Genomic DNA, 26,705 nt, shown 5'->3' on the forward strand with positions numbered 1-26,705 from the left:
CCTTAACTGGCACAAATGTTGACACCTTGGGGGTCGCAATCGGGGTACTATACCCAATCAAGTGCCGACACATACACATTTTTTACACATTTTTCCATTCTCGTACTTATCTTATGTCTTTTGACTTTTTTTTTTCTTTTTTTTTTTTTTAATTTTTTTTTTTTTTTTTTTTTGGTTCTCCCCTCCCATATTCTCTCGAGTTAGAGGTAACATATACGAGCAGTGACCAATAAGGGTCATCGTAGAGTTCCTGGAGTAGCGCCCCTGCCTTTAATATAATAGATTATAAACTGTTCTTGTATTCCCCGTCAATGTACCTTCCTGGAAGAAGTATATAACCAGTCTATAATATTCTGCAATAGAAATGACTAGTTTACGACTGTAACTCACTCTGTACGCACAGAACTGTATATGTATGTTGTCTTGTCTTGTTGTTGTGTTGATATGAAAACCTCAATAAAGATCATATTAAAAAAAAAAAAAAAATCTAATACCCGCCAGTCCGCCACTGCACTGCCCGTCCCGCAGCGCTGCTGATCACACCGCCCGGCCAGGTCAGCACTCGCCAGTGCCGCCAGCTAGTTAAAGCGTCATTACCCGCTGACCCCACTGCTCCCCAGGTCAGTCTGTATGCATATGCCTGTCATGAGGGCAGGCATATGCATACAAGGAGGTCGGACGTGATCATATGTGCTGACCGTCCGACCTCCCTGATCCGATGCGATGCGCATGGGACCGCGCATCGGATCAGATCAGATGTCACACACCTGCAATTTCACCCGGTTATCGGTCCAAAGCGCCTTTACCTTGATACTCCAGATATTGTTGAACTACACATCCCAGCATGCCCTGCTACAGTTTTGCTATTTAGCCATGCTAAAACTGATGCAGGGCATGCTGGGGTGTGTAGTTCAAAAACAGAGTGTCAAGATTAGCCATCACTGAACTAGACTATTTCTCAACTAGTCTTCAGGGGAAGGTGCATATGTTCCAGTTCAATTCACATAATCACAAGTGAATAATTAACACATTTACATCTTTTAGAATGTGGAAGTCAATAATGAATACACCTGCTCTCTCATGAAGATGAGGAAAGGAGTAGGAAAATCTACATTCAATAACATTCAATAACATACCTCTCAAACTTGGCCATCAGAGAAGCGGGACCTGCCTTGCCAGAGGTGTATCTGCACTCAAAAGGAGGGGTGGACATGGCCTCTGGTGGAGGGTCATTGCCTAGTGCAGCGGTTCTTAAACTGTGGGTCCTGACCCCAAAGTGAGTCCCGACCTTCTCAGCTTGGGGTCACGACTCCATGTTGCTGACCATCAGGCTGATGACTTTTCTAATCTCGGTTAACGATTCAAGGAGTCTAATAGATCTGTTGATTTGTCTGTTATTTTAGACTCCTCCCATCATGTTGTGCCTCCACAATGCTGCCATGCATGTGCTGCCTGCTGACTACACATGTGGTCTGATGACCTTCTGCACTGACTTGCTGGGGTCCTGTCATTATTTTTTTGTCTGATGGGGTCCCAGAGCAAAATAGTTTGAGGACCCCTGGCCTAGTGCCATGACCTCCAAAATTCATAATTTTGAGGGCATGCGCAGCAGCTGCCTAGGGTACCGGGATCTGCCTATCAAAAAATGGACAATGTCTCTGAGGAAGACATTCTCGTTGTACTTAATGCTGGTGGCATCCGTGGAACTTGTAAGATGAATTCCTTTTTTTTTTAGGCTGGAAAGTGAGCACTGGTGACAGTGTGGAGTTGGGGGGGGGGGGTAGTAGGTTGCAGCTTTGTCTAGGGTTCCTAAAAGCATTACACCAGCCCTGCCTGCTTGCAAGATTTCTTTGGTTAAGGTAAAGTGGGTTGGCTTTAAATACAACCATAGAATGGTCTCATTCACATCAATGGCACTTGGTATTTCCCAGCTCACTACTACTAAATAATAATAATAGCACTGCACTATTGACTAACTCACCTGGAGCAAGTACCTCTGGCACAAGGTTGTCCATAGTGCTGCTTAGAAGTGTTAACTAGTTTACTGGGAATCAATACAGACACTTGTTCTTATAATCCAGTGGTTCCCAAACTTTTTTGAATCACGGCACCCTAGAGCATCAAAATATTTTCAAGGCACCCCTAGGCCAAATGCTTCTTATCGAGAAATTCAGAAAGAAATATTAAATGAAGTGCATTGTGTTTATATGTTACAGTTATCTGGCGAGGGACAGGATTTGCTTCTGTTTGTCCACATATATTATGAGCACTGGTTTTGCCTATTACATTGGCCATAAATAATATGAATTCATCTTGGTCCACCAACCCAAGGCACCCCTGCAAGTGTCCTGAGGCACCCCAGGGTGCCTAGGCACACAGTTTGGGAATAACTGTTATAATCTATTATAATGCATCAGACAGACCTGCCCACAAGGGACACATACAATTGATAGTCACCAGGGTCATTCTGATCAACTTGATGGTCTTGTCACTGCACATAGACACAGACAGAATATAGAAAACTATTATTTAGGCAAAATACATATCAACTTCCTACCTTTAATGGTAAAATGACTGCTAGAAGGACTAGTGACTGGGTGGCAGAGATGACTGCTGGTTCGCTATGACTGTGGACCTGGTCAGCACTACCTCACCTTACTTACAACTGCTATTTTGGACTGAACCACCTCTGGATCTTTCACTGTATATAAACATGCTCCCTCTGATTTGGCCACCCCCCTTCCCCTGAACATGTGCCTATTGCTGCTTTAGGTGGTTAGAATAATGTTTGCCTATATGGATATTTGGTTCACGGCCACTAACACCCCCAATCCCGACCCAGTGGCGGTCTGGCCACAACACAAAGTGGGTCAGGGAAGCAAGATATGGCAAAGTTGCACATGGCAACCACAGAAAGGTGTATGCCAGGCACACCATGGTCATGGCCTTCCGCTGGATGGATATGGATGAGAACTTCAGAAGGTATGCTTCAGAGAGGGATGGCAAAAGGTCTGGGATGCCTATTGGAGTGGCCAAGACCTCTGCCCGAGGTCAAGTTGTGTTCTCCGGGCAGACCTTTGACTTGGGGAGCGCATTCTCGGCCTTCCAATGGATTTTGATGGAAATGTCACAAACAGTTGATAAATGGTCTGGCCTGCCTAATTAAGTGGGTTCCTGGTGTGGCTTCTAACAAAAATATTTACAGAATGCAAAGAATACCCCCCCCCACAAAAAAAGACTCCAAAAATAATACAAATGACATTGTTAAAGACATGCAAAAAAAAACTTAAAACAAGAGAAGGATAAAGTTCAAGTAATGCTAATTGCACAACCAAACCCGAGCATAACCGGGTACCTCAGCTATTATTACATATATAATTTACAGTAGACAAGACTGTGGGAAATATTCCTCAAACAAGAATGAACATGCAAAAGAACCGATTTTTCAGTGTGACATTAAATCAATATGTGTGAGTCAACAATTTCCTGTGAGAAAATTCCTCCATAGGAAGTAGTTTGCTTGGATACAAATCTAATGGGAAGTATGCTGACCTGAACTTGCAGCATAAATGGGGCAAAATTGCAATGAACAAATAAAAATAGGCCACCAATAAACACAAATGCAAACTTTTACATATCTTGTTCTTGCGTGAGTATTTGCAGCAGATCCCCAGGAATAAAAACATTTTTTTTAGGGGTATTCGCAAATATTAAGTATCACCCTAATATACCATTGAGGTGCTACACTGGATATCTACTTATGTGCCGCAGTCCATCTATTTTGGACAGAAGCTGCAGACCCCATAGATTTATATGGGCGATATAAATATAAAGCTGTCAGATTTACCAAGCTCCAGAAAGCAAAGATGGCGTTGACGCATTAGCCTGCTTGTGACATTCCATAAAAGTTACCAGGAGAAGGTCAGGAGACCAGGTATGAATACACCCAGGGGAAAGCTTATTTGTTATTGGCATAAATAGCGGTGGTGGAAAACTACATTTATTGGGTCTTAAACCCAATAATTGATAAATATGCCAGTTAGTCATTTATTGCCATTTTAGCTATGTATCAGCCCCACTGATTCTGGGATAGGGTGGCATCTTTATTTTGTGTTATTTACCTAATAAAAACTGCTGAACGTATTTTCATTACTGAAATAATTGTAACTTTTATAGTGCAGTAATAAAAAGCTGCTTACACATAGCAGAAGCAACTCAGAAAAGATGTATGTGAAGGAAAGAATGGCATATTTTGAATGCCTGCAAATGTACAGTAAATCATTTATAGAAGCAAAGAGTACAAAGAAAAAAACTGTGGTCATTAGCCAAGCTTCCATGCAAGATAAGCTATGGAATGTGTGAGTGATAACATGAAAAGCAACACAAATCTCTAATAGAAAGTATTAATCAAGAAGTAATGCAAGGCGTTAGAAGATGAAGGGCAACAACTGGCCTCCTTCACATTAACTAAATTTAACATAAAATAAAAAAAGGAGTATACTTCTTGCATTAGCTTTCTTTTATCTTCAGTAACCTGTTCATGTTTCAGGTTTACGCCATTTCATGATGAAGATAACTAATGTTGGTACTTGTGTAGTTTCCGATATATCGGATGTGATATCGGCCGATACATCGGATGCGATATCAGCCGATATATCGATGTTCATAACGCCACTATCCACTACGCATGGAGTTGATTTTATATAGAGTGGCAAGTGCAGTAATCCACCCCCTTGTGGGGCTCGGTGGCTCGCTGCGCTCGCCACACTATATAAAGTCAAGTCCATGCGTAGTGGATAGTGGGGTTACGAACAGGTAAATAATCACATAGGATCGCATCCGATATATCGGCCAATATCGCATCCGATATATCGGCCGCCATGAAACTACACAAGTACCCTAATGTTTTCTTTAAACATCCTTGCATCTCATGTGCGACCTCTAGTATATATATACATTCGCATTTCTTAAACTTACAAACTAAACCTGAAATAAAGACTCGGAGACTTAGGTTCGGCAAAATTTTTTGCTGATTTATTCAAAGCACTTTAAGCTAGATTAATTTATTAATAATTCATTAATTAATGGTGGCCCAGAAAGAATGGCCAATTAACTAAGCTCCACCCCACAATCTGCATACGTAATCAAAACCTACCCTAACAAGCGGTATCCACTCGACCTGCTGCATTTACTACCCACCCCTCTGGGTGGGGTCGCTGCCCCCGAGCGGGTGATCCAGTGAAGGGCTAAGCCAATGAGAGGCGAGCGCACCGAAAACAAAACATATATGTTGCATCATCAATTAAAGAAGAACTAATTCCATTAACCTGCCGTTCTTTCCCGCCTATCAGCCAACGCAATTAACACCCACCCGCCACAGGCCTTTAAGGGAGGGAGGGGGGTAAAACCTTCAGGAAAGATAGGAAGACTCTTCCTGTACTCATATCCCAGCTAACACTGCCATCTCTGAATCCTTATTGGGCAACCGAGTCACATGCTTTCCAAGGTACACACAGCCTTTGATGTTTAACCCACTCCATGCCTATTGCAGACATTACATTAATCTAAACATTCTAGCATCTGATGTGCAACCTCTAACATGTATATGCAGGGGGAGGGCAAGGTAATGGAAGGGAGTAAGGGAAACGGGGTGTACTCGGCTGGAGAAAAAATGACTGGACCTGTTGAGGAACTCTTAATTGGGGCCTAAAGCCGAATCAGAATAGTCAAATTCAGTCCGTCAGTTCAGATAAAAAGCAAGAAAACTCCGTAAGCTGGCCCAAGAGCAGAGCATAGTTAATCCCCAAGAAGGATGGACATAAGGGCAAGGTGAACAGAGGACATCAATCAAACACAAGAACACACAAGCACAAGGACCCTCAGGGCAGGAGGTGGGGCCTAATGTACTTTTGTTAACTCGCTGAATGCCATCTCCCTATGGATTTAATGTCTGCGATCGGCCATCCTGCAGCTGCGGCAGACGTGGCGGCCCCAATGCAAAACAAATGGGTTCCAAATTCCCGAGGGGAAAAGCCCAGTCCCGCTAGGCAATGGGGGAGGAGAGACCCCCGCATCAGGAGTACCCACGGACCCTGTCATGTATCCGGAGTGCCCCCCCACTCGCCGGAACCCTCTGATGTCCCCCCAGCTACTCCTACATGCTGACAAGCAAACGCTTGTTCCTCCTGAGGCAGGGCCTCCCTGTGGTCCCAGCTGGGCCTATAGTCGTCTCAGGCCTGAGACCCACTAGCCACTGCAGCTCCATGGTGCCCCTAAGCTGCTGCACCCCCGCAGCACCGGATTCCCCAGGCTGTGCTGTCCCACGCTGTCCCACGCTGTCCCCTAGCTTCCAACACCCGATGCCTGGCTCCAGAAGCAGGCCACGCAGCTGGGACCTCCAAGGCCTCTCCAGCTGCTGACTGCCCATGACCGACCGACCGACACGTGAGTGGGGACCGGAGACGGGGATGCAGTGTCACGGTGGGAGAGCCCTGATGCTCTGTGGCCGCCGTGTGACATCACCCCGCCCGCTGACACTACAGGCCGGGAAGCGCTGCAAATGACCGCCATGGTCTGTGGACCGGGACCAGCCGGCAAAGCCCTCTGAGCCAGCATGCTGGGGTAGGAGGTGAGGGAGCCACGGTAGCCGCCGTGATAGGTTCGGATGACGTGCCGCCGTCGTCATCAATTGCCGCAAAGCAGGCAGGAGGCCGGGGCGCGCAGCACAGGCGGGGGGTAGCCACAGAAGGAGAGCGGGACATGCTGTTAGCAGGCAAGACTAAGATTAACCACAGTTAAGAAAGGCTCACTAGCTAAGGCCAGAGTGTAGGAGAACAGGTCCACTCACCTCAAAACTTTTAGGAAAGAGAGGAAGACTCCTCCCCTTCCTGTACCCATATTCCAGCTAATACTGCCATCCCTGAATCCTTATTGGGCAACTGAGTCACATGTTTTCCAAGGTACACACAGCCTTGGATGTTTAACCCACTCTATGCCTATTGCAGACATTAAGTTAATCTTAGCAGCACATATTATATTATCACTGTGTGAGGAAAACATACGATTTTCCTTAATTTCATCTGCATAGATAGATACTGCTATTATTAAATATATTTCACCAGCGCCATTCTCACTGCATGATGTATTTGCAGAGCCTTTGGAGTACCAGGACATTAAAAAACATACTCTCCAAAATGTACAATAAATCTACAAAAGGAAACCCTGAAAGTTCATGAGGGAGAGACTTTGGTACTGCTGGGTACCATCCAACTTTAAGTCCCATAACTGCTGCACCCCTTATACCCATGGTAGTTATGCACTTTTGTTATTTCCCATAATTCCTCAAATACCTCATGATGACAACAAAGACACTTCTAAGAATCAACCAGTTAACAATATCACAACATAATCCATATCCAAAAATGTAAAGGAATATAGAAATAAAGAAAAAAGGGCAGAGACAGATGTAGGAACATTCCAAAATGTATAAATGGCATAGATGGAAAGGAAAAAGTAATGCTAAAGATAACCAATATCAGGGATTCTCAAAATGTATTGCTCTGGGACCCTGTTAGATAATAAAAATGATTACAACTTCCCAGGATGGTCGTCACACGTGTAGTCAACACACCGCATATGAATGACATCACTGTGGAAGCACAAAATAATGCGCGGAGCTTGAAACAGACATGTCAACATATTTTTGAGACCCCTTGGATCATTGACTGAGAGATTAGAGAAGTCAGCAGCCTGATGGTCAGTAACATAGAGTTGTTATCTCATACTGACACTGTCGGGACTCGCTTTGAGGTCAGAACCCACAATTTGAGAACTGCTAATCTATATGATAAAATCGGGTGCTGATAAAAATGTCATCACGTTGAAGAACGTATTAATGTTGGATCCTAACACACATTGCACATACCTACCTGCTGAGTTTTGTCAAATATAATCTGAACACTTTGAGAACCTCCCAATCATGCACTTATCCCCCTAATAAAATACTTCATATTTGTACACTAGCCCTCTGTAACAATTAGCCAGGTTTTATTTAAGGACGAATGAGTTCAGATCCTAGAGATCCGAATACACCTGAATTTACCGGATCCGAAGCGTTTCTGATCAGCTTGCTGCCATCCCGCCAATAATCCAAGTAAAAAACGAGGCTGAACATCATCTTCCTGCTGTTGGATTCTTGCAAGACCCAGACTCTATATAACTTCCAGTCATAAACGCCATCTTCATTCCCGTACTTGATTGCAGACAGCACGGATGTGTCCCGAGCTGTCTGCTACATAGGGCTGTGTAATGGAGGCTGAGAGGGGGCTGCTACAATGGGACTCATATGAGGGACAAATACTATGGGGGAAACTAGTATACTATGGAGGAACTACTATGCCATGTGTCATGTATAACTCCAGGGGTGATTCAAGTGTACCATATCATTTATGGGGTGCTGCTAGGTTTGTCGTATCAGTCCAGGGGAGATGCCCTTTTTTAAAAAAAGAATAAAAAATGTTTTTGATATTTTTTAACATTTGTGCAGTATAATTCCATGTGTACTGTGTCAGTCCAGAGGTGCCGCTATGTGTCATGTATAATAACAGAGGAGCTGCCCTTTTTGTTATAAAAAAAAAAGGTTTATCGCTTCGGGTTCGGTGGCTCGCTGCGCTTGCCACACTTTATAAAATCAACTCCACGCTGTTGTGGATAGTGGAGGTATGAACAAGTCCGGAGGACACGTAACACGCCCCCTCTCGGGGCTCACGGCACTCGCCACTCTTTGGGCTAGCGTGGATAGTGGTTGTTTGAAAAGAAGGCATTTTCCAGTATGTAACATAGAGCACTGGCAAATGCCTCCTTTATTGTGCATAAGATGCACTTGTGGACACGGGCAGGGTTGCTGTACCCTGCCGCAATAATTACTGAGACGCAGGATCGTCTGAGACGCACCTGCGTCTCAAACAGCTGGAGCTCCTCTCCGCCGGCGCCAGCATGATCCCCTGTCCGCCGGCATCCGCCAGTGCAGGTGATCTGGCGGTTACTGGCGCTGTGCAAGAGGCGCTCATTAGGCTTGCCATGGACGCCGGGACAGAGCCATGGACGCCAGGGACAGAGCTGGGCTGCCGCGGAGTCTCTACGCTAACTACGCTAGGCAGCAGTTGGGCTGCCGCGGAGTCACTATGCTAACTGCGCTAGGCAGCCGTTGGCCTACATTGACAGCGTAGCTTAGGCTATGCTGAAAACATAGCATAGCCAGGCACCATGCTAATACACAAGTACCCTCTGTTTATACAAATCAGTTCCAGGTCATCCTGCTCTCCTGTCCTGTCCCTCCATCACTCAGCAAAGTGCCCCACCACTGCTGGATGCGGCCTGTCCTCCTCTCTCACCCACTGACCACTGCTCCTCCTCCTCCTCTCTGACTCTCCATATCCATACAGTTAGTGGCATCACTAGGGGGTGTGGCCTGCACCTGGATCACCGGGTGTCACCCTTCAAGGGCGTCACACAAAAAGAGCCGCACAATACCCACGCTGGCAGATTCCGCACATCCTGGATCTGTGTTAATCTTCTGCATACAACAGCTACAGGCAGCTCGGGCAGCAGTGAGGACTCAGAGGAGGCCAGGGAGACAGACAAGGCGGAGCCAGGGAAGCCATCCAAGGCTTGTTTCCGATCACAGGCTGCACTGGCGGTCAAGCTCTTCGAGCCTGGGACCCAATACAATAAACTGAGACAAGCAGCTCCTGTGGGCCCCCATCAAGGAGGTAATGCCCCACTAAGGCCAGAGCTGGTGCCACTTACTATTGATGACACTAGGGCACTTACTGCGGGTGATCTGAGGCACACCTGAAATGTAAACACAAACATATTTATAATCATGTGCATTATAGTGCATTATAAAACATCAATCGTGTATAGACCATCCAAACTGATGGTAACAGTATATATAAAAATTGCTTAGATCGTGAATGTGTTACATAATTGTGTGTCCAAATGCCTGGACAATTTCTCCACACTATCTAGAGCCTTACTGAATAAAAACAGAAGGCGCTTCTTTTTTTACACTCTTGTGTTACCAGAATCTGTGGTCTGGTGATTACTGGCGTGCTCCCCTACTTATAAGTGCATCTATAATTTTTGCGAAAAACCTATTATACCACATGTTGACATTAGTGAATTTAAATAAGGTGCTTAATGCTGAGAACAATTTCTCTAAAGTGCTTAAGTGCTAAAGAAAAGAAGGGGCCGGGGTGTTGCCGGGAAAACCCAGCATCCCAGGCCCTGTGCAAAATAGATTAATACTAATATTAAAAAGCTGATTTGAGCTATTCCCATCGACCCATGTCAAAAGATGTAATAAATGACTGGTGGGAAACCTTTTCACTAATATCTTTATGGGTAACACGGTAGGCTAAGATGTCTCATCTGCCCACCCCCCTTGAGTGGACACCTCAACACCCCAACATATCCAGTCCAAACCAGTGGTTACTATTTAAACCGTAAACATAATGAATAGGTCTATTGTTCTAAAGAAAATTAATCAACCCCAGGGACTCATTGAGTCCTTTGGGCTTCAAAGTTTCCAACCTGAAAATCCAGCGGGACTCCAATTGAAGCAGAGCTTTGCCTCTGTTGCCCCCCCGGAGGCTGTCAGGCACTTGGTCTATTATTTTGTATCTCAACGTGGCCATGCTATGTTTCATGGCCACGAAGTGCCGTGCCACCGGTTGCTCGCTGGTCCCTGTGTTCAGGGCCATGCGGATGGCTTGGCGGTGCTGCGCCATGCGGACCTTAAACTGGCACTCGGTCTTGCCAATGTAATAAAGCCCGCATGGACACATCACCGCGTATACCACGAATTGGGACGTACACGTGAGGGGCCAGTTGATTTTAAACCTTTTCCCTGAATGGGGATGGAGGATATCCTCACCTGTGGCCATGTAACTGCATGTACGACAGCCTAGACATCTGTAGCAGCCATTTCGTCTGCTAAGGAAGCCAGCCCTAGGGGCTGTTTTGCTGAATTGTGAAATGTCAGTCTTGACAACGTAATCCTTGATGTTCCTGCTTCTGGTGTGGCATGGCATCAGCCGTGTATCTCTGAGGAACTGTAATTCAGGATCCGTTGTCAAGATTGGCCACAACTCCTTAGCCTTTTTATTTGCCTTGGGGCTGTTTGTATTGAACTGATTAACCCACGGGTATACCGATGTTTTTTGTTTTTTCTCCCGCCTGGTTATCAGATCTACCCTGTTTTGTTTACGGGCCTTGAGTTGGGCTTCCTCTAATTCCTTAGCAGGGTACCCCCGTTCTCTAAATTTGTTAAACATTTTGGTGAGTTGATTTTCCAATTCAGCTGGGTCGCTGGTGACACGGCAGACCCTTATGAACTGGGAATAAGGCAGTCCACGGACTGCTGAGCGGGGGTGATGGCTATCACCCCCGCTCAGCAGTTGGTTTGGAATAAAGTGAGGTGACAAATTTTCCTGCCTCAACTTTCAATAAGATGTCTAGGAAGCAAATTTCTTTTTTTGTTGCTGGTAAGGGTTAATTTAATAGGGCTCTGTGACCTGTTTTGTGATTCCACAATGTTGTGTAATGTCTGCTCTTCTCCGGTCTACAGTACGATCAAATCATCTATTTACCGGAAATACATGAAAACCTTGTCTGTAATTTCAGGTTTCTCAAAAAAGATCCCTCTTTCGGTCTCCCACATATAAGAATTGGCAAACGACGGGGCCACTGGGGACCCCATCGCACACCCTGTCTTCTGGTGATAAAAATGGCCATCATATAAAAAATAGTTGTGGGATAAAGTAAATTCCAATAGACAGATAAAAACATCAACATCAGGACCACAATAATGTCCATTCCCTGTGACCAGCCTCCGCACCGCTGCTAACCCCTCCACGTGTGGGATGCAGGTGTAGAGACTGGTCACATCCAGTGTAGCCAACACTAATTCCTCAGGGATATGTCTTATGTCCATGAGTCTCTGTAACAGCATACCTGAGTCCCATAAATGAGTAAAAGTATTCTGGACACATGGTTGTAGGTATGCATCCAGAAAGATGGCAACTGGTTCGCACAGTGACCCCCTCGCCGAGATGATAGGGCGGCCTGGGGGGCACTGTGCGTCCTTATGGATCTTGGGTATGCTGTAAAAAATGGGCACTTTAGGGAATTCAACATATACCGTACCTTCAAGGACCGCCTCATCCAGAATTTGCTTTAATTCATATTGGTAACGGGCAGAGGGGTCATGCAATAACTCTTCATAGGTACTTACGTCCCCCAATAGCCGTAGGCATTCCTTGGAGAAGTCCGGGGTGCTCTGGATCACAATAGAGCCCCCCTTGTCTGCTCCTCTGATTATAATATCCTGGCGTTTGCTCAATGACTTGAGGGCGTCCATTTGTTCACGGGTTAGATTGGAATTCCCATCAGCGTGGTCTGGTAGGGGCCCTCTTGTTCCAGCAACCGGGAAAATGTCATGATCGATGAATTGTGGGACTGGGGGTCAAATCTGGATCTGGGTCCTAACTTCTGGATACGCTCTGGCAGGTTGGATTCTTGGTTTGGTGCGGGATTCTTATGGAAGTGTTCTTTAATCTTAAGTGAACGATGCAGCTTAAATGTGTCTATCTTCCATTGGAAGGGGTTACCCCGACATGTGGGGATAAAGAAAGGCCCTTGCTCAAGACCTGCTCCTCTGCCTCCGTCAACGGTACTGTAGACAAGTTGAATATCAGGCTGTGGGTGCTCGCGGGGTCTGCCGCCCTTTCTACCGCTTTGTCTGACCCCCCCTGCGGGTCTGCCTCTTCCTCGGCCCCGGGTTGTTGTAACGACCCGGGTGTCGACCCCTAAAGGGAGGGAACCAGGGAGAGTGCTCCAGATGCCTGGTCTTCTGTTTCACATGCTGATGTGCTTGACTTGTGATAACCAAACTGTTGTCTCCGAAATCTCGGGCCTGGAGTCTTCTTTTGATTGAACTGGGTGTTATTAAGCCAGTTGTAGACTCGATGGGTGGCATAGTCTTGCTGTACTTTATGAAACTTTTCACGTTTATAGCACAATAATTCAATGCAATATTGTTCCAACTGCTTCTCCAATTTAGGCATCCAATTAGGCTGCTGGGCTGCCTCCATGGAGATCTTGTGTTCATTTTGGAACAGAATTATTTTCTCACGTGTAGCCTCTTGCTCCTTGGTAGCCTCCTCTACCACCAGTACTATCAGGTCCATTGCGCATTTATTAAGGATAGCGATCCAACGTTTACAAAATGATGCGTTATACCTGCCGATGGTCGGCATATTGTGGACTCTAAACCCCCTCGGGATTTGCTTTGCACGGTGGTAGTCAGAAAGCGTTCGGCTGTGGTACAGATAATCCAGCTCCCGTTTTCTTAACTTGAGCATTTCCTTGTACAGGTCATCCTGCGTCAAGTCCTCAATGGCGTCAAATACTAGTTCTTTGTGTAAAATGGACACTATTTCTGCATCTGAGAACGTGAGGGTGTCATAGGTGTCGCACTGCTGTAGAAAGGACATGACGTCCTGATCACCCTGTGATTGTGACGCCATGTTTGTCATGTTCTCCTTTGGCGTGGATAAAAAAAGTCACAAAATCAGCTCGGAAGGCGTGTGGTGGAATTGGCCTTCACTTGGTCCACTGAGGCTAGGATGAGCTGTATGAAGAATGCAGAAAGGATGTCTGGTGCCCTGGTGTCTCCTGGCAGTCTCGTAGAGTACCACAGGATCACAATAGCAGTCTTGGTTAGCCCGGCACTCAGACCCCCCCACGGGGTAACTTGCTCAGTTGCCCTCCTGTGCTGGCTAAGGAGCCAGGAATATGCAAATACTGGAAGAAAGCAGCGGCACTCTGAGTCTTCAAAACGGTGCAAAAAAGTGAAAACTTTACTCGTCTACAGTTTCGGGGATATCATCCCTTGATCAGGACAAATACATGGTGCAAATACAATCAATAAATACACTCCAAACAACTCACCCACGCCCCCCGGCGTTCCCGCGTCTCCGTGGTCCTGCCCCATACTTCCGGCCGTCTCCAGGTGTGTCATGCTGCGGGGCGGACGTGCGTCAGTTGTTTACTGCCGTCGTCCGGACGACCAGAGGACTCTCACACCTCTGACGTCTCCGGCTTCCGCCTTCCACACTAGCCCGCCCCTCCGTGACGCTGGTGGTTACCCTGGCAACCCGTAGTCTCTCACTCTACTGGCTAGCCCGGCCCCCATCCTGCGTCACCGCTCCTATACGCTGGCTGCATCCCACACGTGGAGGGGTTAGCAGCGGTGCGGAGGCTGGTCACAGGGAATGGACATTATTGTGGTCCTGATGTTGATGTTTTTATCTGTCTATTGGAATTTACTTTATCCCACAACTATTTTTTATATGATGGCCGTTTTTATCGCCAGAAAACAGGGTGTGCGATGGGGTCCCCAGTGGCCCCGTCGTTTGCCAATTCTTATATGTGGGAGACCGAAAGAGGGATCTTTTTTGAGAAACCTGAAATTACAGACAAGGTTTTCATGTATTTCCGGTACATAGACGATTTGATCGTACTATGGACCAGAGAAGAGCAGACATTACACAACATTGTGGAATCACAAAACAGGTCACAGAGCCCTATTAAATTAACCCTTACCAGCAACAAAAAAGAAATTTGCTTCATAGACATCTTATTGAAAGTTGAGGCAGGAAAATTTGTCACCTCACTTTATTCCAAACCAACGGACCGCAACACACTGTTGCGGTTTGATAGCCATCACCCCCGCTCAGCAGTCCGTGGACTGCCTTATTCCCAGTTCATAAGGGTCTGCTGTGTCACCAGCGACCCAGCTGAATTGGAAAATCAACTCACCAAAATGTTTAACAAATTTAGAGAACGGGGGTACCCTGCTAAGGAATTAGAGGAAGCCCAACTCAAGGCCCGTAAACAAAACAGGGTAGATCTGATAACCAGGCGGGAGAAAAAACAAAAAACATCGGTATAGCCGTGGGTTAATCAGTTCAATACAAACAGCCCCAAGGCAAATAAAAAGGCTAAGGAGTTGTGGCCAATCTTGACAACGGATCCTGAATTACAGTTCCTCAGAGATACACGGCTGATGCCATGCCACACCAGAAGCAGGAACATCAAGGATTACGTTGTCAAGACTGACATTTCACAATTCAGCAAAACAGCCCCTAGGGCTGGCTTCCTTAGCAGACGAAATGGCTGCTACAGATGTCTAGGCTGTCGTACATGCAGTTACATGGCCACAGGTGAGGATATCCTCCATCCCCATTCAGGGAAAAGGTTTAAGATCAACTGGCCCCTCACGTGTACGTTCAAATTCGTGGTATACGCGGTGATGTGTCCATACGGGCTTTATTACATTGGCAAGACCGAGTGCCAGGTTGCGCAGCACCGCCAAGCCATCCGAATGGCCCTGAACACAGGGACCAGCGAGCAACCGGTGGCATGGCACTTCGTGGCCATGAAACATAGCATGGCCACGTTGAGATACAAAATAATAGACCAAGTGCCTGACAGCCTCCGGGGGGGCAACAGAGGCAAAGCTCTGCTTCAATTGGAGTCCCGCTGGATTTTTAGGTTGGAAACTTTGAAGCCCAAAGGACTCAATGAGTCCCTGGGGTTGATTAATTTTCTTTAGAACAATAGACCTATTCATTATGTTTACGGTTTAAATAGTAACCACTGGTTTGGACTGGATATGTTGGGGTGTTGAGGTGTCCACTCAAGGGGGGTGGGCAGATGAGACATCTTAGCCTACCGTGTTACCCATAAAGATATTAGTGAAAAGGTTTCCCACCAGTCATTTATTACATCTTTTGACATGGGTCGATGGGAATAGCTCAAATCAGCTTTTTAATATTAGTATTAATCTATTTTGCACAGGGCATGGGATGCTGGGTTTTCCCGGCAACACCCCGGCCCCTTCTTTTCTTTAGCACTTAAGCACTTTAGAGAAATTGTTCTCAGCATTAAGCACCTTATTTAAATTCACTAATGTCAACATGTGGTATAATAGGTTTTTCGCAAAAATTATAGATGCACTTATGAGTAGGGGAGCACGCCAGTAATCACCAGACCACAGATTCTGGTATCACAAGAGTGTAAAAAAAGAAGCGCCTCCTGTTTTTATTCAGTAAGGCTCTAGATAGTGTGGAGAAATTGTCCAGGCATTTGGACACACAATTATGTAACACATTCACGATCTAAGCAATTTTTATATATACTGTTACCATCCGTTTGGATGGTCTATACACGATTGATGTTTTATAATGCACTATAATGCACATGATTATAAATATGTTTGTGTTTACATTTCAGGGGCGCCTCAGATCACCGTGGCAACCAGCCCTGCAACCTACGGGCAGCCAGCGTATAGGATGCTGCGGGAGCGGTGACGCAGGATGGGGGCAGGGCTAGCCAGTAGAGTGAGAGACTACGGGTTGCCAGGGTAACCACCAGCGTCACGGAGGGGCGGGCTAGTGTGGAAGGCGGAAGCCGGAGACGTCAGAGGGGTGAGAGTCCTCTGGTCGTCCGGACGACGGCAGTAAACAACTGACGCACGTCCGCCCCGCAGCATGACACACCTGGAGACGGCCAGAAGTACGGGGCAGGACCACGGAGACGCGGGAACGCCGGGGGACGTGGGTGAGTTGTTTGGAGTGTATTTATTGATTGTATTTGCACCATGTATTTGTCCTGATCAAGGGGTGATATCCCCGAAACTGTAGACGAGTAAAGTTTTCACTTTTTTGCACCGTTTTGAAGACTCAGAGTGCCGCTGCTTTCTTCCAGTATTTGCATATTCCTGGCTCCTTAGCCAGCACAGGAGGGCAACTGAGCAAGTTACCCCGTGGGGGGGTCTGAGTGCCGGGCTAACCAAGACTGCTATATATATATATATATATATATATATATATATATATATATATATATATATATATATATATATATAGATACAGAAGTACCAACACACTCGCCATTCCTAGGAATGGGGTGCAAACAGCACCCACATCCCAGGGTGGGATGCGGTGGCCTGTGACCACACACTCTAGTAAATACAAACACAGGGGGCCCAGCACTCACTATAACAAACTAACTCACCTTAACATTCAAATAATCAATAAATAAATAATGGGGTTTTAGTTTATGAATTGATCAATGCATTTAAGCTTGCAGCCAAGGGACCCCATTTCACTGCAAGTCCTACACTAGCAACTGGTTTTCTTAGAAAGCTGGCACCTGCTTACACATCATAGCTAAAATGAACATGTGTTTTTTTCCTGGGTTAATGCTCAACTGCCAAGTACCTTTTGGCTTTTAAAGGTGAGACAATCCCAAACACAGCACCTGAATTAGTATTAAGGGGGCAGCTGTCACAGATTTCAGGTAAATGAGCTTATCTAGGGTGCATGAGAAAGCTATGATCACAGTAACAGAGGTTAATTAAAAATCAACCAAAATATATAGATACAGAAGTACCAACACACTCACCATTCCTAGGAATGGGGTGCAAACAGCACCAACATCCCAGGGTGGAGTGCGGTGGCCTGTAACCAAACACTCTAGTAAATACAAACACAGGGGGCCCAGCACTCACTATAGCAAACTAACTCACCTTAACATTCAAATAATCAATAAATAAATAATGGGGTTTTAGTTCATGAATTGATCAATGCATTTAAGCTTGCAGCCCATCGCCAAGGGACCCCATTTCACTAGCAACTGGTTTTCTTAGAAACCTGGCACCTGCTTACACATCATAGCTAAAATGAACATGTGTTTTTTTTCCTGGGTTAATGCTCAATATATATATATATATATATATATATATATATATATATATATATATATATATATATATATATATATATATATATATATATATATATATATATGGAAAGGAGTTGAAGGAGCGCACAAATGAGCCAAATATTTAGATTTTACTGTAAAGCATAAATGCAAGCTCATACATAACAATAGACAATAGCCGGCAAGAGAAATAGTCACCAACAGTATTGCACGCTACAGGTACGGGATCTGGGGACTCCAGCCACTCCGACCAAGTTGTAACAGCGGCAGCAGCGTTCTTAGTACAGCAAGCTTGAGGTACGGGATCTGGGGACTCCAGCAACTTCCGACCAAGATGGAACAGCAGTGACAGCGTTCTCAACACACCACGCTGAAGGTACGGGATCTGGGGACTCCAGCCACTCCGACCAAGTTGTAACAGCGGCAGCAGCGTTCTCAGTACAGCAAGCTTGAGGTACGGGATCTGGGGACTCCAGCAACTTCCGACCAAGATGGAACAGCGGTGACAGCGTTCTCAACACACCACGCTGAAGGTACGGGATCTGGGGACTCCAGCCACTCCGACCAAGGTAAATCAGCGGCGGCGGCGTTCTCAGCGCGGCAAAACAGCAGACGGACGATAACCAGCACAGGTGATCAGATACGTCAGAAGGACACACCCCAACGCGTTTCATCGTGGGACTTCGTCAGGAGGCGTGTCTTAGGTAAGTATGGTCTCGGTTATATAGCCGGCTCATTAGTGTCAACATAAAACAGCTTGTGCATACTAAGTGCTTAATCGACTCAGTTAAAATACATAGAATGGAGATACAGAGACTGCAAGGAATTTAACATATTCAGACCAGTGGACAATAAACTTCACTGGCTGAAGTTACAAAATATGAAATATTATAATAGCAGCTATCTAGCTTTAATATGCATGAATATAATAATATACATAAACAAAAACAATATTAAAAACTATTTTAGTTTCATGGGTGTTCGCATGTATAGTAATGTGGCCGTAACGCACGTGTGGGGGTGGACAACTGACGTAGCCGGATGTCAGCTGCCCGCCCATATCCCTGCTTTCATATAGAAAAATGGGTACTTGTTTCCTAGCACGGCCACAATCGGGAGTAATCGTGTACCTTAACTTAAGGTACACGATTACCCCCGATGGACCCGATTTCCTTTGAAATCAGGTCCATTTGGCCGGCTAGGACAAAATATCGGGGGCATCGCGTCGGTCGGGACCATTAACAATGGTCCCGACGCGATGCCCGCGATTTCCCCATAGGATTCAATGTTAAAAAATATTTTAACATTGAAATCGTGTTGGGAAAGGTAAAATATCGGGGGCATCGCGTCGGTCGGGACCATTAACAATGGTCACGACGCGATGCCCCCGATTTTTCCATCGGGTTCAATGTAAAAATATTTTTTTACATTGAAATAGTGAAAAAATGTGAAAAATGTGAAATGGGCCAATATGACCCATTTCACATTATAGATGTCCCCGTCGTCACCCCACGATAGACGCCAACCCGAAGCGTGGCGAGCGCAGCGAGCCCGCGAGGGGCGGCGGTGCGCGTCCTCCGACCTTTTCATTCCCCTACTATCCACGTCGGCGTGGAGTTGAGAATAGAATAGTGTGGCGAGCGCAGCGAGCCACGGAGCCCGAAGCGTGGCGAGCACAGCGAGCCCCGCGAGGGGACGCGGATACCTTCACAGTTATACGCGTCCCTTCGCGGCCTTCGCAGGTGTCCGTGGCGACGCGGACACCTGTGAAGTCCGCGAAGGGACGCGTTTACCTGTGAAGGTATCCGCGTCCCCTCGCGGGGCTCGCTGCGCTCGCCACGCTTCGGGCTCGGTGGCTCGCTGCGCTCGCCACACTATTCTATTCTCAACTCCACGCCGACGTGGATAGTAGGGGAATGAAAAGGTCATAGGACGCGCACCGCCGCCCCTCGCGGGCTCGCTGCGCTCGCCACGCTTCGGGTTGGCGTCTATCGTGGGGTGCGCTGTACGCCGTTACATTTGGGGGGGTTGGGAATATTTTTACATTGAATACAATGTAAAATCGGGTCCCAGGGACCCGATTTACATTTCATTAAAAAAAAAAATCGGGTCCAAAATCGGTCGGTCGCGTCGATCGCATCGCATGCGACCAAATCGCATGCGATGCGATCGACCCGATTTTTCCGACACGACCACCCCGATGTAAATCGGTGTGGCCGTGCTAGGAAACAAGTACCGAAAAATGTCTGGAGCACTCGGTGCTGCCTGACCGCTCAGCGACCATCGGAGGATGGGGGAGGTTCCCACAGATGGAGGAGGTGTTCACATGAAACATCCACTCGCGGTCTGTACGCTCTGCGTCTTACCGCATTCGGACGGAGTGAGCGATCCGTACGCTAGGTGGGGCTAACAACACTCGGTTCCTGTCCGAGTCAACTAGAATAAGGGCCAATGCGTAACAGGTATTACTGGTAGGCATAATGTGTAATGGGCATTATGGAGTGTGGCATAATGTGTAATGGCCATTACTATGTTATTATGATTGTTATGTGGCGACGCCTCTTACCCAAGAAGCCACGCCCCAACTTTTTGGCGCGCGTCTACGATGCGCACTCTCCCTGCTTTCGGGGAGACTGCTTGGTGGTAGGGGGGTCACTGATTCCCTTTCTGGCACAAGGACACCAAAATGGCTAGTTACAGCACTGGTGCTGTGTAATGTGAATATGCAATGTCCCCAGCCATCCCCGCGTATCAACAGCAGCACTGCACAGTGACCTGCTACTGGATGCGCCCCCTCCCCTCGCCCGCTGTCCTCCTCTCTCCCCACTGTCCTGCCTCCTCTCGGCCATCTCTATATATCATGAGCAAGTCTCCATACAGTAAATACATTGACTCCCCGAGTCAGTCCCCAGCCGTCCCCGTGTATCAGCGGCAGCACCACACAGTGCCCAGCTGCTGTATGTGGCCCCTCCTCTCTCCCCACTGCTGGCCGCTGCCACGCCTCCACCTTCCGATAGAGTAAATATAAGTCCCCTACCGATAGCTCGTGAGCGACGGGTTGACGACCACTGAAATAGAGTATTCATATTTAACAGTACAGATGGTCTATAGCAGTGGTTCCCAACCTGGGGTACTAGTACCCCTGGGGGTACTTTGCAGACCTGTTGGGGTACTTGAAAATAATATTAGTAATGGTGGAAGAAATCTCCCATTGCCATAGACAAACCACATTGCGTCACTTCAGGTTCCGTCAGCAGCATCATCATTATTTATTTATTTAACAGTTTCTTATATAGCGCATACATATTATGCAGCGCTTTACAGAGAATATTTGAACATTCACATGAGACCCTGCCCCAGTGGAGCTTACAATCTATATTCCGTACCACATATAAACACAGACATTCTAGGGTTAATTTTGTTTGGAGCCAATTAGCCTACCAGTATATTTTTGGATTGTGGGAGGAAACTGGAGTACCCGGAGGAAACCCACGCAAGTATGGGGAGAATATACAAACTTCGTACAGTTTGAGGGGAATGGAACTCATGACCTCAGCGCTGTGAGGCAGTAATGCTAACCATTACACCATCCGTTCTGCCCATCATTAGCATCTCCTCCTGCTTTTGCCTGACCTGCAATCCACTGGGAGCTACCCGCGGCTGCCCTCAGACCTCAGCGATCTGACCTGGGTGGAGGAAACAGTGGCTTTAATCCTACAAGCCTTAGGGGAAACCCGGACACAGCCAGGGGCCAGACACAGAGGGAACAGATTCCTGACTGCACACTGCTTCTGTAGAAAATAATTCAATGGTGAATGAGTTGTGAATGCATTTGCAGCTAATCGCCAATCTGCGATACTTCCATGGACCTTTTACAGCCATGCATAGGGCGGAATTTCACTCTGGCTGTGTGCCGGCTTTCTGATAGTAGGGCTCTGCAAATTAGCAGAGAAGCGATCGTGTCTGTATAACCCCCCCCCCAATAAATTATATTCTAAACGTGTTGTATTGTACTGTTTTAAATCCTCTTTGTATTTAATTGAATGTGTAGAAAGGTTACAGAGAATATGCTTTTATTTGGGATATTATGGATTAGGATTTCACACAGAAAACAGGCTGTTTACTTTCAAGAAAGGTTGCAAAATTCTATATAATAAAACATTGCTTCCTCACCTTTAGAAGATAAATTCATAGTGCCCGACAGAGAAATTAAAGCATTGCTACGTTTGGGTGCCCACAGACAAATGATATTCTTACTTAACGTTGTACCTGAATCCTTTTTTTATTTCAATTCTTCTCACAGAAACGACACAACAAGGTATTGTTACACCTTACCACTGTGTCAGGTTGACCTACGCACCCATATAATAATCTATTATTATAAATCTGTCACTTTTCTTATATCATTCCCAGGTGCAAGGGTAACTCAAACATATTTGCAGTGTTAAAGCACTTGAGGTTACAGCTGTAAATGAGCCCCAAGTAATAAGAATGAATGGGCTTAGCTATATTTGCTTGTTAAGCCGTACAATAGCATTAAGAAAGCTTTCACAAAAGGACTTCCGGTGGGCGGACCAAGCTAGTGGCCGCATTTTAGAGAGCTCTCCAGCCCCGGGCCCTAACTACTAAAAAAAGGAAGAGAATACCAACCCAGGAAGACCCAGGACCCTGTGGGCACACGCAGAGGAGACAGAGGTGGGCAAGAGACTTAGCTCCGGCTCCCCACCGAACCAAATACCCCGGAATCAGCGCCAGAGATCGGGCGCTACACAGGAGCGGGCGCCATCTTGGAAGCGCACCGCTCGTTCCCCTGGCTGAAAGGATCGGCGACTCCCGCTCAGGGGCAGAGCTTACCCCCAGACAGACATCAGCAGCAGCCCCAGGTGCCTGGCGCCGAGCCGCGAGAGATCACAGCGGCGGCGGGGACCGGAGACCGGAGGATCGTCAGGTCCCGGACGCCATCTTGGAGGTGGCAGGCGGCGACGGAGAACTCGGCGGCAGACAGAAACCAGGTAACAGGCAGAGGAGTGAAGGGGCTAGAGTGCTGGCAGGAGTCCTCAATACACCCTGCGGCTCACTGCGGAGTACACGCAGCCTCCTAAGGTCAGCGAGCCTAAATTAAGCACAAACGGGCGCCATCTTGGAGCCTGAAGCGCATACAAACAGCCCCTGCCACAAGTACCCAACAAATCCCTGCATGAGAGAGTGGGGTCTTACTACACCTGCCCTCATCGCGGTGAGAGTCACCCAGACAATACCTGCTGCACTGATCGATAATTACCACACACCCCCGGCCGCCATATTGGAGGAGGCAGGCCCTGAGAAGACAGGGTATCAGCTAATAAGACTCTGAGACTGCTGACCCTGAGAGAGACCTCTGGGGGACTCTACTGCTTCGTATACCAATACCCCCCGACACAGGGACACAGCAGCAGCAAGGCTTATCTAGAACAAGGCTAACTAATCTGGGAGCCATACTCACGTTGCCCCCTGGTGGATGGTGACAGAACTCCACCCTGACAGCATAAAATATTGCTTACTAGCTGCATTACCTGGACTGACACTGAGATACTGCACGGCTGCAGTGAATAAGATACTTTTTGGAGAAACTGGGTGGGACACTAACACCGCGCCAATTTAACACCGTGACCCAACACAGAACAACCAAGCTCATAGGTCGCCGCTGAATGCTCAGTCCAGCGATGGACAAATATGTAGGAAAACCGCCCAGGGGAGGACGGAGCGGAACTGCTGCTAAAAACAGGGATACAAAAATCTCATCCACACTTGCAGCCAGCCCCTCAGCATCACCAGCTGACAAACAAACATCTCAAGTGATGAGTCCTTCAACTGAAGATTCCTCCTCCGCAGCACGAGCCAAAGAAATAGCTGCAATACTTTCGCCCTTGGTAGATGAAAAATTATCTGGAATAAAAAAGGCCATAGAGTCCGTGGTCTCACAACTGGGCGAATACGGCTCACGATTTGAAGAAGCAGAGCAACGTATATCCAATGTTGAAGATGACCTCCTGGCTGCCAAAAACACAATAGCATCACAAGAAGCCACCATCCTAGCCATCCATGACAAATTAGAAGATATGGAAAACAGGAATCGTAGGAATAATTTACGACTCATTGGCCTGCCGGAATCGGTAAAACACCGGGAACTGATGCAGTTGGTCTCTAAATGGCTACCGGAAGAACTCAAGTGTTTACCACCTACTGGCATAATGCAAATTGAAAGGGCACACCGAATAGGCCCAGATAACCGAGACAAGAGGCGTCGACCACGGCCGGTCATCTTTAGATTCCTTAACTATCTGGATAAGACAGCAGTGCTGGAGGCCTATCGCAAAATGGGAGATCTACAATATCAAGGTGAACGTTTGTTACTGTTTCAAGACTTTTCATACCAAGTAGCGATGAAGAGAAGAGAATTTGCCCCCATCTGCAAGTCATTATTTGAGGCAGGAATTCGGTTTGCCCTACTTTATCCTGCGAAATTGCGCATCCACCGGGATGGAAGACAACACTTCTTTGCCACGGTCAACTCAGCACAGAACTTTCTGGACTCTGTTACGAATGATCCTTCACCTATGTCAGACGCTGATTGATCACCTCTACCAGGAATTTGCAAGTATATAGCCATAATAGCGATGTTATAATGTTGACATGGTTGGTTTATTGTTTGATCCAGTATACTATGTTTAATAATGCGGCCCTCCTAAGGGGCATTGACCAGCTGGTGCCAAAAAGGCACAAAGTTTCCCCCCTCCTAAACTTTATTCTAGCCACTTATTATAGCACTAGTTACAACAGGCCCAGTTGGCCTGACAATTGGGTTCCAAAATATATAAAAAATGATAGAACTGTTAAGATCCTTATAAAGGTATTTAGTGGGTCACATACAGGAATTAGGTACGGCACACATAACGTGGTTAAGCCCCGGCTTGCTGGGACTGGGGTTCCCACAAATCAGTTGCTCGTTTCACTCGAAGTGTTTCCTCAAGCTGGTATAGGTTGAAATGAGCACAAGAGATACTGAAGCACTTGTTACACGCACACGTATAAGATTTCTGTCATGGAATATTGAGGGTCTGAATACTCCACTTAAAAGGAGAAAGATCTTGCAACACTTGAAACGGTTAAAACCAGATGTAGCCGTGTTACAAGAAACACATTGGAGAGAGAGTGATCCCAATACTCTGAGAGATAATTGGTTCACAGAATTTCATGCAGCCTCCTACACAAACAAACAACGGGGAGTCCTTATTATTATTAATAAGTCCTTACGATATGAAGTGATAGACACCTTAAAGGATCCTGAGGGCCGTTATCTATTTTTAAAACTCAAACTGGAGGGGGAACTATTCACACTCGCTACACTGTATGCACCTAATGGCCCTAATGCGAAGTTCTTTACAGATCTGTTTGTACAGCTACAAAGTTGGGCGGAGGGTCACATAGTCTTAGGGGGAGATTTTAATACTACCCAAAAACAATCGTTGGATAGAAGTAATAATGCACATGGGGACACGCCACCCCCTGCCCTAGACTTACTGATACGCTCTCTAGACCTCTCAGACCCATGGCGTTTCTTACACCCGGTTGAGAGAGACTATACCTTTTATTCACACCCCCATCATACCTCTTCGAGGATAGATTTTTGGCTACTCCCCACGGCACTACTCAATAGGGTCACAAGATCAAAAATTGAATCCATACTGGTCTCGGATCATGCTCCCACATGGTTCGAGTTAACATTGCCCACCCCTTTACAACACTCATACAACTGGAGGTTTCCATCTTACCTAGCAGACTCCCCAGATTTTCAGCTTGAACTAAAACAGCATTTCTTGAATTATGTTGATGACAACTTTCAACACATAGATAATATTAACCTGTTCTGGGCCGCATCCAAACCCGTGGTGCGTGGACATGTCATAGCATACACTGCAACCAAAAAGAAAAGATTGAACTCCCGACTCCTAGAATTAAGTGCAACTGTCTCAGACTCCTATGCAGCCATGCTGAGAAATGATACCCCAGCCAATAGGGAAAGTTACACAGACGCTAAAGCATTGTACGACACTTTATGCACGGAAAAAGCACAGTGTTCAATAGACTTCCAAAAACAACGTTATTTCAGGTGGGGAAATAAATCAGGCAAATTACTGGCCTCCATAGCCCGAGGACAACGCCCACAACCACATGTAAATAGGATCATTGTAAACCAGAGACAACACACCACCACGGCAGAAATTGCTGATTCCTTCCTAAACTATTATACAGATCTTTATTCCTCCCCTGCTGATCACCCAGCATTAGGGATGGAGTTTCTGAGGAAAGCAGCACTCCCAACCTTGACCCAACCAGAAAGAGATGCTTTAACAACGCCCATAACGGAACAAGAACTAGAACAGGTCATAAAAGGCCTCCCAAAAGGGAAATCACCGGGACCAGACGGACTAGGAGCAGACTATTACAAAATAGTATTACCACACCTTAAAACACACTTATTGTCCCTATATAACTCTATATTAGCCGGTAATGCTTCACCTCCTGATTTTAACCAGGCTCGAATTATAATATTGCCAAAACCAGGCAAGGACCCAAATCTAGTCAGCTCCTACCGTCCAATATCCTTGTTGAACCAGGACCTAAAAATACTAACCACCATCATAGCCCATAGGTTACAGGTGATATTACCAAAGCTGCTCCATACATCCCAGACCGGCTTTGTGAAAGGAAGGTCGTCAGTGCACAACATTAGACAAGTGGTAGCAGCCATAACCAAATCCCAGATGATGAAACATGGAAGTTCATTGCTAGTAAGTTGTGACGCTGATAAAGCT

The sequence above is a fragment of the Crinia signifera genome, chromosome 5, assembly GCF_055691185.1.
Source record: "Crinia signifera chromosome 5, ASM5569118v1, whole genome shotgun sequence".
Lineage (NCBI taxonomy): Eukaryota > Metazoa > Chordata > Amphibia > Anura > Myobatrachidae > Crinia > Crinia signifera.